General features: G+C 37.3%; 1 protein-coding gene across 2 annotated transcripts in view; it reads right to left on the bottom strand.

The window, feature by feature from the left end:
• CTTNBP2 (cortactin binding protein 2) overlaps positions 1 to 15,564 on the bottom strand; it is a 90,991-nt gene that overhangs the window by 57,894 nt on the left and 17,533 nt on the right. The window lies entirely within an intron of this gene.

The following is a 15,564-nucleotide window of genomic DNA, read 5'->3' as shown; positions in this document are numbered from 1 at the left end:
TAATAATTGGTCGAAGAGACAAAAATAAGCTGATAGAACTTTGGGTTTTTTATAAATTGCCTTGCAAGTAACCCCTAATTAGTCTAATATTTTAATCCCTTAATTTTTAACTTAGATTTTAAATTAAAATAAAATAAAATAGATGGTTTCAAAGGTAATATTACAAAGCCAGGTGGGGAGGGGCTATATTTGTAGCTCCTGGTTCCATAGACTGAAGTTACATGACAGTATGCAGCTTAGGAATTCAACCTTCATGTAAAAGAAACAATCAAAACCAAAAACCTGACCCTAAATGGATTAGAGTGCTAAGTAGCCAAACAAGATGACAAACCCAAGCAGGTTAAGAATATTAATGGAGATGGAGGCACAATCTATATATAAATTATCAGCAGTGTAAAAGCCACTTAGTTTATATAAAGAAAGTGAGCCATGAAAGTAAAGGAAAAACCACTGATGTAGCAGCTCAGCTGTAAACAACAAAAAAAGACCACCAAAGCCCCCATCCTTCAATCCAGAGGCCAACAGCAAAAAAAGAAGTCAAGCAGATTAACTGATCTCACAGGCAAAGGCAACCACTCATGCTTTTAAGGAAACACAGTTAGACAACCAGTGAAATAATGTGTATTTTCCAATTTTTCTATGACCAGCACATGCTGTACGCATGCAATATGAATGTATTTGATATGTTCTCTAACATGCATAGCTATTAACAGAACAAGCAAGGAAAAGAAAGGTTCAGCGTCCACCTGCCAAAATAGTAACAGGATGGGGTGCCCAGATTCATTAAATAAGGAAAAGATGAAACTACACAGAAGAGTTGAGCTTCATCCCAATGAAAATCAAAACAATCTGCTGGCATTAAGAATTAAATGGCTACAGGAAAATCTGAAAGCTTAAGGCTGTCAAAAAACCAGTAGGTCTTGAACAGCACGTGGTTTGGGATGACAGACCCTGTAGGGCTGAAGCCATAACTATATACCTTTAAGCACAGGATAAAACAGACTGGCGACTCTCAAACCATTAACAGCCAAGTTGTGTCAGGATGCTTCCAACTCAAAAGGGAGCTAAATGCAAAATATTAAAACAATGTTTACATGTTTCTATACAAGAACTAAACATATAAAATAAAATTATGGGATGAGCATGATTTCAAATGAAGATACCAGAATAAAAGATAAAGCAGAAGCTTGGTAGAAGGGAATCAAAGAGTAGTTTCTCAAAACTTAGGCACTAAGTGGCAGAAAGAAAAGCTAGGCTTGGGTTGTTTTTTTTTTACACGATTCCTCCAGCCCCTAAAATAATACTTCTGTTCCTTTGCATGTCACTAAAGTACACCAGATGAGAGAAATAGAAATATTAGAATTAGAAAATTTTCTGTTACACCACCTTTCAGCATTGAATTTCCAGTCATAAGAGCTAGTAGCAATATCAAGATATCTGTTTTTTATGGCACTTATTATCTGGGGAATGTACAGTCTAATGTCATACGGGTAATTAATCCTCTAAAATAGGCTCTGCATAATCTGGTGGTTGTGCTAAAACAGCATTAGTACTGTCTCATGTATTAACTTCAATTGCAAAACTATATATACAGAAAATAACATTTAAAAAGTTCATCAGTGAATAATTCACTGAATGCATTTTCAAACAGAAAATTTTCAAAACCAAACAGAATATGCACCCATAGGAGGTAATCAGGACTGCTGCGCTGTGAAAGGTGCTATATGAATTTATAAACCCCGAGCTATATTTTTCTGTACATACCCACTTGCACAGCGACTAGCCTTTTAATGGAAAGACTGAGATTGAAAGTACTTAAAGGTATAAAAAATGGCCATGGAAAACTATTCTTTTTGCACCCTATGCCAGCTGTACACAAAATTATGACTTAAGCTAAATCCTCCAACAGGTAACTGCTAATGAAAAGTGACAGCAAACACACACAAAGGGAAAAGATCTAAAAACGAAGAAAAAAAACCCCTTTAAGTAGTTAATTAACTAAATTCACTACTGCAATAGAGTAAAAACTTAAGCTTATTTACAACAGCTTTTTAATTAAGTCCAGAAGGAACACCACATTTATACAGAGCTTTCAAATCCTTACACAGGATCTGAAACATTAAACAAGTAGACCAAAATCAGGATGCAACTACTACTTAAAAAGAATGAAAACTCCAAGGTTTTTTATGGACAGGCTGGTCTATAGCATTATGTTGGATCAAGAGTGGACTATAAATTTATACTAAAAAAATACAATAGAACTGGAAAACATCTTCAGAGAGGAGTGAAAGAAGATCAAAAGGTACAACATGGCTTCTCTTCAAGGAAGAGCTAAGTAGAAAAAGGACTTTTCAGTGTGAAACAGACAACCAGGGAGAAACACTGGACACTGAACACTGACAGGACAGGTAGCAATTGTCCCATGATCTAATTGAGGGAAACTGCAGTTGGACACGCATTCTTCTCACTGAGAGCAGATAAGAACTGGAACGTGTTGCACTGGGAAAACATGCAACCTCTGTCACTAGGAGATTTCCAAAACTCAACTGGATAAGGCCACAAGCAACCCAATCCATGTTTGACATTAGTCCTGCGTTACGCAGAAGATGGAACTGAACAATCTCTAAAGGTGCCTGCAAGCTAAATTACTCTGTGATTAGTGATTTCTTCTAGGACGGTTAACTTTTGTCGTGTAGATGCTAACCATCTTCTCAAGTAACAAATGACAGAAATGTAGTCTCAGAGGAAGGAAAAACAACCAAATACTTAATGGTGGAACAAGTCTTATGTCTTGCTTTGGATCATGAAAACAGACTTAAGACTTAGAAAACAGAACTTTTAGTCTGTTATATTCAAAATAAAAAATCAGTACTGAACAATCCCAGGGCTTACACAGCTGTGTGACACAAGGTGAAGTTTTACCCTCGATTTTTCTCTCCTATGTCTGCGGCCAACAAGAATCTGGAGGATCAGGCTGTAAGATAACCTGCTTCTTACTCTCTCAGGGAGCCTGTCTCGTACCACATACAGCAAGACACCTCATTCACCCTTACACCAACTTTTTTCACACAAAGTCATACAAGTCATGTCTATGCATCTATCCAGCTCCCTCCTGGACACTTCCATCTCTCAAGCTGACCCTTTACAATCACTGACCCCACTCATTTACAGGCAGATGAGGACTGGCAGAGGCACGTGCTGGGACAGGAACAAAACGAGTGGAGGCATGTGGATGATGGGTTGTGCAAAAAGCTGCAAATCCAGTATAAGAACTGGCCTGCAGTCACTTGTTTCTGATGTTCCACTTCAGAAGGAACAAAAAAAAAAAAATATTTTCAGTGACCAAACTGAGGATTATGAAGTCTAATTAGATTCTTCCCCCTTGTTATTGAAAAAAGAATGCAAGGGGGTAAGGAGGCCTTCACACAGTATCCAGCTGTCGACTTAAAGCTAAAAGCATTAAAAAAGCAAGGAAAACCAAATGCGGCCAATAGATAGTAAATAAATATAAAATAATAGTAAATAATAAGATCAATAATGAAACCTGAAAAATCACATAAAGGAAACTAACTATAAAAGTAATGTTCAGTAATAATCTACATTGATCTTAGTTGCACACATTTGCTGATATGAGTTTTCAGCTTGCATAACCAGTAACAGAATATATAAGCAACAGTATTTTTAAGGTTAACACTGCATTATTCCCCCAACATATCTCAAGAGTTTCCTCTTCGTTTACCTGCCAAGTTAAGAGTTCAGCAAGTCCAAGTCTTCCATGAAGCAAGTGATGATAAACATCAAAAATAGGACTGCATGTCCTACACTGCTGTGAAACAATAGAACTGAATTAAAGCTGCCCCAGAACCCTTAAACAAAATTTCCTTCCTTTCAGGAACGTTTGTTCCTCTGATTAATTTCCCTTTCCACATATACTGAAATCGTTTCAACAGATGTTGATAGGCTCATATTAATATTTTCTTTTGACATATGTATTAGGCACTGGTAAAACATTTTCTAAAACTAACCAGCACAGAAGAGGAGGCAGTAAAAGCTTATGTGTTATGTTAAAGACAGGGGTGAGCCCTTGACTGTAAATAAAATTGGAAGGTTAATAGATTATTGAAAAGAGGAAGGTGGCTGAAAGAGAACATGTTTATAAATCTTATTTAGTGGAATTATAGTCTCTTGAAATGATTTGCTGGAGCTATTCACTTCAGCAAAAGAATTATTAATGAATCTATATATCTCATTGATATAGTATATATATACACTATACATTTATACAATATAGGATTATATATATAATTTTTATATATTATGTATTGTATGTATAACCCCCTCATCCAGATCGCTGATAGAAAGTTATATACACGCTATATATGCACACACACACATAATTATATATATATATATGTGTATCGTTACTGGCAATCTGGATGAGGGGACTGAGCACACCCTCAGTAAGTTTGCAGATGACACCAAGCTAGCGGGGAGTGTTGATCTCCTTGAGGGCAGGAAGGCTCTGCAGAGGGATCTGCTCAGGCTGGACCGATGGGCCAAGGCCAATTGTTGGAGGTTCAACAAGGCTCAGTGCCGGGTCCTGCACTTGGGTCACACCAGCCCCACACAACAATACAAGACCTGGGGGTGCTGGTTGACAGCCGGCTGAACATGAGCCAGCAGGGTGCCCAGGTGGCCAAGAAGGCCAGAAGGCAAAGAGCATCCTGGCTTGTATCAGAAACAGTGTGGCCAGCAGGACAAGGGAGGTGATCACCCCCCTGTACTGGGCACTGGTGATGCCGCACCTCAAACCCTGTGTTCAGCTCTGGGCCCCTCACTGCAAGAGGGACACAGAGGGGCTGGAGCGTGTCCAGAGACGGGCAACGGGGCTGGGGAAGGGTCTGGAGCACAAGTCTTATGAGGAGCAGCTGAGGGAACTGGGGATGTTTAGCCTGGAGAGGAGGAGGCCCAGGGGGGATCTTATCGCTCTCTACAACTACCTGGAAGGAGGCTGTAGGCAGGTGGAGGTCGGTCTCTTCTCCCAAATTACAAGCGACAGGACAAGAGAAATGGCCTCAAGTTGCACCAGACGAGGCTTAGACTGCATAGTAGGAAAAATTTCTTCACTGAAAGGGTGGTCAAGCATTGGAACAGGCTGCCCAGGGAGGTGGTGGAATCACCATCCCTGGAGGTATTTAAAAATTTGTAGATGCGGTACTCAGGGACATGGGTTAGTGATGGACTTGGCAGCGCTGGGTTAACGGTTGGACTTGATGACCTCAAAGGTCTTTTCCAACCTAAATGATTCTATGATTCTATATACTCATAATAAAAGCAGTACTTTCAGAGAGATACCTGCAAAATACAGGGGTGGGGGATATGATGTGTTACTATGATTAATTAAGAATCATATGATCAGTGACTTTAAGAGTTATTAAGAATGCGTCTTTAAAGAATGCTAGCAATTCTGTTTCACAATACTGTTTGGAGTCTTTTGTGGCCTCTTTGGTGGTAGGTTTTTTTTTAAAGCAGATGTAAATGAATGTTTTCAAAGTACCATATCGGATGTTACTTCCATATAAAACTTTACAGAACAAACTAAACATGGAAATGTAAACATCAATCACAGATGAAGAAATTGTATCCTGCAGCATGATTTCTGTCAATACACATGATACTCAATTTCTTTCTTAATTACAGTCTAAATACCTTTCTTCAGCACTGTGACAGTGCATACCTATGCAAAGTCTACAAGTGATTTAGATTTTAATGAACTCAATATTATATGAAAAACATTTGGCCAATATATTTGAACTGTCATTTCCATGTTAAGTGTCATGTATCATAAGACAAAAATTTGTACATACACTTTAAGGATGAAAAGAATGGAAATTCTCTGAAGAAAACTGATGATCTTAACAGGCTGCTAGTTCAAAAACAGTAAAAACAGTAGAAAGAATTGAGAAATGGTAGGATGCAATCAGCAAAGGAAACAAAACCAACACACAGGTTATATAGGTCTCTCAGAGCATAATTAATTGTTTAATACTATAAAAAATGCTCTTTACATATGACTGATCAGGATCATGAAAGAATTCAAGTCTTTTGGTAGAGCTACTAAGAAAATAAAATATACCTGTTGAGTAATTTTTAATGTAAGGCACACATACTCAGAAAAAAACATTCAAAACTATCTTGGAGCAGTCTCTCGTAACAGTCGTAAGCTATATAAATAAACTTATTACAGTTGAAGTAGGCTGCATGAAAGTGGAGATAAAATCAGTTTTTCTAGAAAAGTTATCCCAAGTGTGAATCATTAAAATAAGAGTAACAACAAAACACTGCATTATTCTTTTATACACAACAACCCATAGAACTTTTCCAAAACTTTCTAATTCACAAAGTACCCCTTTCTCTCAGAATCACATAGCTTTAAATCCCAGCTTTTTAAAAAAAACACTTTTTAAGGTAAAAAGAAAGCTCTGAAATAAGACGGTATGTTGTTTTAAAAGGCTATCCTCACTAACCTCCACTTAAGAAGATATACAAAACCATCAATATAAGGCACAAAAGGTCAGATCTTACCTAGTGTTGATAAAAACAACAAACCAGATTATTTCATGCCAAGCAGCCAAATATTAAAGTGGTTTGCAAAAAGCCGTTCAGTTTCCTCTTCTCTGCACTAAAAAGCAGACTTAACGAAAGCACAACATGCCTAACGACTAATTGAAATCTCTCTGTGTATAGGAGGACAAACATTTAATTAATTAACACTTAAACAGTCCTGACTTAGAATATATCAGAAAGCACTGAAGAAGAATTATACAACCAAGGTAATGATCAACCCCAAACTTCCTTAGGGGTCTGACTCCAAGAGAGTATCACCCAATAGTACCTGTTTACTGTTACCCTAACATTGCTAAGGAGCACAACCTCCCTCCCTTTCTCCCTGCTACCTCACAAAAACCTCCATAAAAGAGATACAGACAGGACAGACATACACATGCTTCCAACTCTTCATTACAAATTTTTGCCCTTAGAGTGATGAAAATCCACTATTTTGAGGATGCAGATTTAAAAATGAAAAGGCCATATAACAAAGCTAAGATCAGTTACTAACAGAGCAGTACCAACAAGAAAAAAACAATACAGTCAATATAAAATATTATTCACTTCTTACAGATGTTAAGAGTTGAAACTCAGGCCTTGCACTAAGTTTCTAAATGATGAAGGAGAAAAAGCTCAAGCCAAGTTTTTAACTAACAAGAACCATCCAGATGTTCTATATAAAAATGACATTAGACCTATTTTATGACAGCCTTCTTGTCTGATGCCTAAATATTTGAAAATTATAGGACAGTATTTTGTAAGAAAGTATCACTATTCGATGCTCTGATTATCTAACCACCCAGACATTTATCTCTGAAAATAACACAGATTTTCATCCTGATAGTGAATCCCAAATGATAGAAGAGACTTGAGCTTTCTGGATACTTTAAGTAACCATTTGTCATCTAAAGTTTTTTGCACATTCAGATCTATAGTTCAAATTCATGCAAATCAATTCATAATTCTTTGCATGGAAATGTCAGCCATTCTTCTGAAATATTGAAGGAAATACGACTTCACCTCTGATCAAAAAAGAGCACTTTAACCTCCATGCTTAGCAGTTTAAAAGTTTCTTCAGCTCAGTAAGAAAGAAAACATAACAAAGGCATAACAGAAAAACTTCAACTAAATCAATTGGTGCTTCTTTTTTAATTTACAGCATTTGGATTTTTGTGTTTTCAAGCTCTCAAAATCTCAGCTAAAATATCATCCCGTATTACTGTATGGCAATTACATGGTAACCAAACTTTAATTAGCTTAATGCAATTGTATGCAAATTATGAGTGGCAATCATCAGCTATAGTCAACATCAGTTCACAAAAGGAAAGTCCTGTTTAACTAATTTGATATTCTTCTGTGACCCACCTAGTGGAAGTAAAGGCAGTGGATGTAGTTTTTCTGGATTCCAGAAAGGCTTTTGACACTGTCCTTCATGGCATCCTTCTGGACAAGTTGTCCGGCTTTGAGATGAGTGGGTTCATAGCTCCCTGGGTGAAAGACTGGCTGAAGGGCAGAGCTCAAAGCATTGTACTGAATGGGGCCACACCTGGCTGGAGACCGGCCTCCAGCGGTGTTCCTCGGGCTCCAAGTCTAGGGCCAGTTCTGTTCAATATACCAATGATCTGGATGCACCATCAAGCAAGGTTGGTGCCGATACCAAACTAGGAGATGCTGTTGACTCTCTCGTGGGACAGGAGGCCTTGCAGAATGATCTAGATAGATTGGAGCATTAAGCAATGATTAACAGGATGAAATTTAACAAGTCAAAATGTTGGATTCTGCTCCTAGGACGGAGTAACACCAGGCAAAAATACGAACGGGGTGAGGAGCGGCTGGAGAAGAGCCCCGCAGAAGGGAAGCTGGGGGTGCTGGTGGGGAGCAGGCTCAGCACGAGTCAGCTGTGTGCCCTGGAGCCAAGAGACAACCCGCACCCTGGGGTGCCCCAAACACGGCGTAACCAGCCGCTCGCAAGAGGTGATTATCCCCTGCATTCAGCGTTGGTGCGGCCTCACCGGGAGCACTGTGTGCGCTGCTGGGCCCCACAGCTCAAGAAGGACGTGAAGGTCCTTGAATGGGTCCAGAGGAGGCCAGCACAGCTGGTGAAAGGGCTGGGAGGAATGTCCCGTGAGGAGCAGCTAAGGACGTTGGGCCTGTCTAGTTTGGGGAAAAGGAGGCGGAGGGGTGACCTCATTGCTCTCTGCAGCTTCCCGAGGAGGGGGAGTGGAGAGGGAGATGCTGAGCTCTTCTCCCTGTATCCAGCGATAGGACGTGTGGAAATGGCTCAAAGCTGCACCAGGGTAGGCTCAGGCTGGACACGAGGAAGCATTTCTTTAGCGAGGGGGTGGTCAGTCAAACACTGGAACAGGATTCCCAGAGAGACAATTGATGTCCCAAGCTTGTCAGTGATTAAGGGGCTTTTGGACAATGTCCTTAATAACATGCTCTAACTTGGCCAGCCCTGAATGGATCAGTGAGTTGGACTAGATGATCATCGTAGGTCCCTTCCAACTGAAATAGTCATTCTATTAACAATATAGATTAATTTGAGGTATAGTAAGTGAATTCAGTATTTTCTAATTATTTCTGGTATTCACTGAAGATAAATTGTGAGAGTGATACGTATTACCTACAAGAACAATTTTATTCTTGCTACTACAACTACTGAAGAAGCTGAACGAACAAATGGATTTAACTAAATAAATTTGATTTCTAGAATGGAACATTTTAAAGTAAACAGAATAGTGATCTGCACTGTATATCTTGGCTTTTATGCCCTTTAATACAACTGTAAAGCAATTTTCCAGCTAGTACTCTCTTTACAGATACCATTACTTAAAAGTTACCAGTTTTAAAATTGCCATCTAACAGCTTATATTTCCACAATATCTAGCTAAAATTTTATTCTGCTATTTCAGAGAGAACTCACTATAATCACTGTTGCTCTATATTCTCAAACTTTCTATTTATTTGTACAAATGGAATGCTGCTTTTATAAGAGACCTAGTGCTAAGTACTTTTAGTACACTGCCAGACATTCCAAGACACATGCCTCTCTCTGGAAGAGCTGCAGGTGGAAAGACCTATCCATCAGTCAGAACAGCATCAAAACTGAGCGGGAGAGAGAAAAGCACAGGAACACATACATCCAAGCATAACAAAAGTAATTGCTGCTATGTGAGTATTTTCACAAGTGTTGAATTTCTAAAGGACCCCAATCAAATCTCTTATCTTATTCATAATTAGTTCTTATAAATTACTATCATAATTTATTTGGAAGAACAGAGAATAAACCTTTTACAGTTTTTCTTCAGCAAGATGAAGACACACAAACAAAAGGAAGAAGCGTTGTTACTGGTTGCATTTTAATGTTACCATCAACAAAATTAACTGTACCACTTATTGGCATAGAGAAAATATCCTGTGTATGTTCCCTTAACTAAAAATGGAAAATTTCAGTTAACATAATAATACAGATAGGATGACCCAGTTGCATTTCTCATTGTCAGCAACATGAGTAATGATGGCAAACAGATAAAGCATTTTAAATAAGTCACTCTAACAATGAAGTCACAGCTGTATTATTCATAAAGATCACAGAAACCGAGAAACAGTTACATCAACGTGATGTTGGAATTTTTTATTGTTTTTACAAATAGTGTGTGCATCTCTACTCACTAGTTTATGTTGGATTATGCAGAAAGATCAAACAAGGGTAGGAGGAATCAAGTGGAAAAGGCAAAGCAATTATCCAAATAATAAACCAGCAGAATATTTTCAGCTAGATCAGTAATTACGTGCCTCGCAACAATAAAGATATTCAGATCTTATGTGAAAAACAAAGAGAGACTATTATCAGTTTAACAGTCACTGCTCTAAACGACAGAGTGAAAAGGATGTTTGCAATGCAAGGCCATAGAGTTTTCATAATAGAAAACTAGTCTCCTAGTTTCATACTTACAGTCCCCAATTTTATGAGAACTTGGAATAAGGTTATTTACCTGCATAGTGAAGCTTAAGCTTAGTAAAACATCACATATACAGGAGTGTTTTAATACAGTTTACCAAAAATTTTGCTTTGCTCAGTGTTTATTATCTCCCTTTGGCACATAGCAAATAACTACCACAAGAAGTGATGTAATGCAACTGAAAACTTGTTTTGTCAGTGGCTTCTGGAAGAGGCCTTTATGTGTCAAATACCAGGATCCCTCAGATCAACAAAGTTAATCAGTTCAGTGACTGCTGCTGCTACATCTCCAGCATCTATTGGAAAAGGTGAGACTCTCTGTTCCATTCATAATAAAGTGCAAGAAATAAAAGATGCTACTTGAAGGAAAGTCTAAATACAGTTCATGTGATACCTTCCATCATGCAAAGAAAAGTATTTTTTGTTAGTTATCCACACTTACAGAACTATTACTACAAAAACCACTGAACATAAGGAAAGTAAATACTTTCACAGATACCTGAAATGATCCTTTATATAAGATGCTATATAGAAAGCCAATCCACCAATACTATAAAGAGTATTTCCAAATTTTTGCAACATGGATGCTGGTAATATTAAGGATAAAGGTATAAGGCTGTCCTTCAATTAACACTGGACTTCAGGAAATGTTGTGAAGTCTATGCTGTCTTCAGCAGCCTTGGTCATTTTGTTGTCATACAACAAAAGCTATTTTCTTACATTCTAACCAGTCATGCAATTCTCAAAAACTGAGGTCCACACAGGTATTTCAGGTATTTACTGGAACAGTGTTAGGTTCTTGAATTGTTTGGCAATAAAGCAGTGTATCAAAACATGTCAAGTAATTTAATAAAAACTAAATTTAGCTGACATAATATAAACTAAAAAAAAAATTACAATACATTAAAATACATAAACGGGGGGGCGATAAAAATTTGAACATTCTTTAAGGTCATGTCTAACAACACTTTTTCAATGAGGTGAACAAAAAGCATGTTGCATTACTTTACAAATTTAAATAAAATGCAAATGAAGAAATCAGTCCAAACTATGCACTGAAAAATCATTTACTCTAACCTGTCTGAGGTTTCTTCATATTTCATAGTTTCCTTGTAATTGATTTTAAACGGTTTGTGATAGTGAAATAATACTCTGTCAGCCATATTCACAAAATTACAATAAACTAATGTTAAGAAAGTAAAAGCTTTAATCATAACCAGAATCATTGGACAGGTAAAAACAAACTATTGTTAAGAGCAAAGAAAATGCATATGCACTATAATTAAAGTCAATAAATCAAAAGTAGCAATCAGATGAGCAAGGACATAAACTGCAGATCATTACCTCCCAAAAATTTAGTAAAAGTTAATTTTTTGCAAAGAAATTGCAACATGCAAAAATGACAATGCAAACAAAGCATTATCTGACTTCTATTTCATGGTTCACTTCTGCCACCAAGGCCAGCAACTGCCATCATACTGTCTACAACAATAACCTTCTGTTACTACAGTTTAACATCTTCTGCTCCTCCTTCTACCTAATCACCATTTCCAAAGCCACCTGCTACAAAATAGGCTGTCTTACTGGCTGCCAGAAACCTCTAAAGCTGCCTTCTGTGCGCTCTTAGCTCCATTCTTTGGTACGAGCGTGCCATGGGATTCATACATATAGGAGAAGTTCAGATTTGCATTTTAAATTCACAACAGCTAAACAGAATTACTACAGGTAAGGGTCTTCATAGTTTATAGGTGGTGTAGCTTCCTTTGACAGATTACTCTTAATATACATGTAATTCTTTTACCTATCAGTCAATGTGATAACTAAACTATATGGATTCGTTCCCTTTTTCCTGATGGCTACCAGGTTTCTTCCCCTCTAACTCCAAAGTTCATCCTAGAAGTACTATCTTATAGTACAAGCTGACTTTGTTACTAAAACAAGTTTGTAGAGCAACAAACTTTGCAGTCTTGTTGACTTTGTGTAGTAGTTCAGGGTAAAAAAATTATCCATATACAACTGATAATTGTTGTGTGGGTAATATTTTGTTTTAACGTATTACTTACAGAGTACACACAAAACAAAGTATCATCCCATCAAAAGATGCAGAAGACAATAAATAACATTAAAAGGACACTAAAACTCAAACTATCTAAATGAAATTTTCATAACTAAAATTTCAACCTGTGGTAGGCAAAAGTGTGCCTTGGCCAGGTGAAGGAATCTCCTTTGCTAGACAGAACTCACTGGGAAGCAGACAAGTCAAATTAGGCAAGTATAGCTTGCAAGTATCTGCAGCTCTCCCTCCAAATATTTTATTTAATATTTACCCCATTCCCCACCCCACCCCAGGGAAAGCTAATTCATTACTGAAAATGCAGAACCAGGCCTGAAGGGCTCCACATTTTGCAGAGTTATTCCAGTATCACTCTCTGTTACCCACCAAAAACCTAACATTGCTACATAGTATGCTGTTATGACAAACTATGATACACTCAGGGTTTTTTTAATATTGCTTGATCTTCTCACAAATTCAAAAAACTGCAAAATTAGTACAGAAATATATATACATGACTTATCAAAATAGTTCATGTTTTCAATGAGATCAAAATAAAACTATACTGTTCACTGCTTAATCATTGTTGGCTGAAATGGAAAGTTAAGTTTACTAATAATAGCCTTCCACAATGCACAGCTCAGGGCTTGAAATCAAACTAGCTTGAGCAGAAAATGCATTCTGCCCTTTGGGGAGAAAGAGTCATTTTACAATGACCCATCTGGCAATTTCACAGGCAAGGTCCATCTCTCTTCAATTCAAGAATGACTGCAACTGTAGAAAGCACTGGGGAAGTTCTGGTTTTAAAAAGTGAACATGGGGATATAAAGTTAATTTTTAAGAAAATCTAGACCAAAACAACTCAGATTTCCTACTGTATTTACACAAACAACCCTGGAAAATGGCATTTATAGGTATACATGATTATGTCAACATTAGCAGGTAGTGTAGCACAACAGAAACAAGTATGTAGAGCAACAAACTTTGTAGTCTTGTCGACTTTGTGTAGTAGCTGAGGATAAAAACTTGTATATATCCATATACAACTGACAATTCTGGTGTTGGTAATAATTCTGTTTTAACGTGTAACTTATCGATACTGGGGATGTGCCTATAGTCCTACCATTTTGAAGGAGATCTTAGGACTAGCTCTGCTCTCCGTTCAGTTTACACTGCCTGACAGTAGTCTGTGAGGCAAATCAAAGCGAGGTGGAGACGATGGGGAGAATTTCTTCAGAACTGCGCTCTTGGTCTGAATCCCAAGGTAGTTCACCCAAGCAGTTCATTCACACACACATATACTTCCAGAAAAAACGGAGCAGAGTTGTGAAGTAATGTTGGATTATACCACTATAACCTTGGAAATGGAGTGTCTTTTCATTGCAGCTAGTTATTTAAGAAATTTCTGAAACCACCCCATCATTTCAAAACAAATGATCCTCCTAAAAAGTATTAAACTTTTTTTTTTTTTTTAAACTTGCTTTAAAATACTGAATTGCTCATGGAATTGAATACTGATAACCTAGTAGTTCTAAAATGATTAATGAGAGTTGGAACCGGAAAACTGGTATTCAACATACTATGCATTATCAAATTTAAAGACATGTTGCAGATTCTACACAGTAATCACTATACTTTCTAAAGGCTGTTTAACCTTGTCTTTTTAAACTGGAAGATTTATAAGGTAAAGCTAATAGAACGGGTTATGTTATGAAACTTAAATGTATCTATGAGGTATTATTACATGATACATTAATTTCTGTCTTTTGATCTACTTATTTCATTACATTAATATCCACACTTCATCACAAAACTCAACCGCGGCTCTTCAAGAACTCACGTGACTTGCTAGGGGCAGTCAGAAATCACCTTATATGGCTTTGCTACTCAGACATAATATAAAAAGTATGAGTCATTTCCAGCTGTATTGATTAGCCTGCAGGCCTGTCAAAATGCTTACATTCAGGGAGATATACTGTACTCACAATGCAGACAGAACTAACTCCCACAGCAGAGATTTTTTTTTTCCTCCCTCATATTTTTGTAAACTTACATAGTCTAACTTAAATTCTCTGAGCAGTACAATAACAGTCTGATTTTCCCTAACTCTGTGTTCTAGAGTTCATATACATTGCTCAATAAATGACACCACAAATCTCTGCCCTTCTTCAACTAAGGCCCTAACAACAGTATGACTTTTCTTACCCAGCTGCCTTGTTTTATGACTACCGATTTCTGAAATGCTTAGCATTTCTTTCAGATTTTGTGGAAACTGGCTAAAAGATTCAACAGACGTTAGTACAAACACATACAGAGAAGATCAAGTTTCCTGCCGGAGGAAGTTGCAGCCACATTTTAATACAGTAGGGCTTTACAACACTGAAGAAACACCTACAACCAAATTCACCTTGCCATTCTCATACCGTCCTCCTGACTCCGCCATCACAACACAGAACCTATTGACTTGGAGCTCACTTAAGCTCGGAGAAAAGACATTGCTCCACAGCAATGTCATTGATAGCGTAGTCAATTTCAACTAAACAAAAATGTATCTGTTGTTGGTACTGACAATTCTTTTAGCCATTTTTTTTTATTTCATTGGAGATTTTTCCCAACAATCCAAAGATGTTGCTCTAAATCTATAGTGTGGTATATTAATGAATCTAGTATGGTAAGAATTTGCATTGTTCACATTAATTAATGCACACCAAAGAAGCAAGTATAATATTAATTTTCATTTTACCATTGACCACCTAATGAAATTTACATAGGTAATTACAATTATTTTTAAAATAAACAAAAATCCCAACTAAATTGGTCTTTAAAATTTTAGATGAAAAATAACCTACTAATGATTTAAATTTATGAAAGAGCATCACTAAAAGCAGCATTTAGTGTTTGTAATTCCATGCTTGACAACTAACGCTAGCACTTCAAT

This window comes from Falco peregrinus, chromosome 6, assembly GCF_023634155.1.
Source record: "Falco peregrinus isolate bFalPer1 chromosome 6, bFalPer1.pri, whole genome shotgun sequence".
NCBI lineage: Eukaryota > Metazoa > Chordata > Aves > Falconiformes > Falconidae > Falco > Falco peregrinus.
Note: the sequence above shows the minus strand (reverse complement) of the source record. Positions and strands in the feature narration are given on the sequence as shown.